Genomic DNA, 2,388 nt, shown 5'->3' with positions numbered 1-2,388 from the left:
GGTAATTTTTTTCAGGGTTGATTTTCTAAAATTAAAAGTGTAATGCAAACAAAAACAGAATTTTTAAGCCTCTCTCCACTTTTATTCAAATACAAATACAAATAATTTTGCTGTATACATGTATACAAATACAAATACTGTGCTCTCTGCACATCCCTAGACAGAACTCAATATTTACTATAATATTGTAATGGAGTGATTGTGGGACATCACAAAAAGCAGTGGATGCTGACTGGCTCGACAGAAAAGAAGGTCATGGAGAATGCAGGCATCGATCCCGCTACCTCTCACATGCTAAGCGAGCGCTCTACCATTTGAGCTAATTCCCCTCTTAAAGACAACTACGAGAGAGGTGCCAACAGGTCGCAAAATATTCAAAATTGTCAATAATATTGTCATTGTATAAGGGACGTGGTTGTAAGAGGACTCTCAGCAGCAGGCCAGTTAGCTCAGCTGGTTAGAGCGTGGTGCTAATAACGCCAAGGTCACAGGTTCGATCCCTGTACTGGCCAGGAACTGCTGTTGTAAAGGGAGAAGTCCTTGTGTCGCCTGTGGATGGAATGAAATTTGATGTAAACTTCCCACTCTTTCTAACCCATGAGTTGACCAACAACATTGGCCACATCATCTCACATGTGTATCCCATGACGGCGAAAGCTTCATGTCCTTCTTACTCTACACTACTACCAACGTAGCCCCATTGAAATGCACACGTCCTTTTCCACACGACCACGTGGCCTAAAGGACAAGACGTCTGACTTCGGATCAGAAGATTGAGGGTTCGAATCCCTTCGTGGTTGGACGCCCCCACTTCTGTCGGATTCACGTATGTGTCTGTTGAGTGAGGACAATCCCAATGAGAGGCTGTGAACATGGACATTGAGCAATGCGACGTTGCTGACTATGGGTCAAAACTACTAGTCTGGTCACAGAGATGCAGGAGATTACGCAAGTTATGTGGTAAAAGCTTTGGGAGCTTAGAGGAAATATGTTTTTTCTGTGATTAACATTTGTGTCAGAGGGTGTATCTGTAAGAATTCAGCACTCTTGCTCTGATGATTATGAAAACCACTTACAGTTTAAACATTAAATGCTTATCACAATACTGACACCTTGTGCTTATGCACACCAACAGCACAGTAATGAAAAGAATCAAACTATTTTCATAACCTATAACTCAACTAAATGATCCGTATCTCTGTTCACACAATGTAATTAATGTACACATATACTCATATTACACATAAATACCTGTTTGCTTCTATCAGTGGAGAAATACCTAAATACCATAACCTTACGTTACAACTCAGTGGCTAACACACCACCAGTGCTATGCTACTTGACAGAGCAATTTTCTAGTGTGCCATCTGCAGTGAATGCTTTGCTGTTTGGTACCCACCAAGAGTAGAAAAGAATAAAATGAAGATCCGATGTTCTCAGGGTCGCTTCAGTAGTTGACTGAACACTTAACTTGCTTGAACAGTTTTTGTTTTTTACTGTACAGCACTATATCAAGTACAAGTCACAAGTAATATCTAAACTATATCTCAATGTCTCTGCTGTCCTCTCACCATACTGCGCCTTTTTCTGTCACACTAGACAGCGTCATCCTACCCTAGAGTGAAGAAGGCAGGATTTGGGTTGTTTTAAACCAACAGCAATCAATTATTCCACTTTGAACCAATAAGCTAAACTGTCAAATCCATTTTTGCACAAAATGACTGTGTGGACACACTGGATTTCGGCCACCATCACTTACATTGTAAGTGTGTTTTGAAGGAATCTTTTAATGGTCAGTATGAACAGGATGGATGATTACAGCAAGAAAAACCTGTTTGTTGTTTTAAGACAGACATGAAAAAAATGTGAACTTGTCCTTTAATTGTGGTTACATTAATTGCAGATCTGTGTCAGTAGGCGAACTCCAGTCTTGTACATGAAAGCTGGACATGCTACACATCCATTAAGCACCCTGACACCTTCTTTCCATCCATAAGGCATACAATTCTCTGCTTTCACACTGGACTTTGGAATTGAACGGGTAAGTCGCGAGGTGCAGAATCATCCAATATAGATGTAACGCCTAAGGATACTGGGCAAATCTCGACACATCCACATCGAGGAGAAAAGACGAAAGGCGAATAGTTCAAAACAAAGAAAGGAAGAACCGACTGAAAAGACGAGAGTGAAGGGAGGGAAGGAATAAACGAGCAGAGAAGACATGAAAGGAGAGGAGAGGGAGAGATCATTTGTGATACGTAGAAAGGTAGCCAGGTGTTGCTGTCTCTTTGCTCTGTAGAACCGGACCCTCCAGCACATCCCTGCTGTGTGTGTGTGTATGTGTGTGTATGTACTCACGTTGAGGCTACTTCTTGCTCTGCTCATTAC

At 41.5% G+C, this 2,388-nt stretch overlaps 1 non-coding gene across 1 annotated transcript; it reads left to right on the top strand.

Moving 5' to 3' along the window:
• The first annotated feature begins 438 nt into the window (after positions 1–438).
• Positions 439–512, top strand: trnai-aau (transfer RNA isoleucine (anticodon AAU)). The gene has a single exon. It is a non-coding gene; the product is annotated as a tRNA-Ile (tRNA).
• The last annotated feature ends 1,876 nt before the right edge of the window (positions 513–2,388 follow it).

This window comes from Thunnus thynnus, chromosome 7 (genome assembly GCF_963924715.1).
Source record: "Thunnus thynnus chromosome 7, fThuThy2.1, whole genome shotgun sequence".
Classification (NCBI taxonomy): domain Eukaryota; kingdom Metazoa; phylum Chordata; class Actinopteri; order Scombriformes; family Scombridae; genus Thunnus; species Thunnus thynnus.
This window is presented reverse-complemented; position numbering and strand designations above follow the sequence as displayed.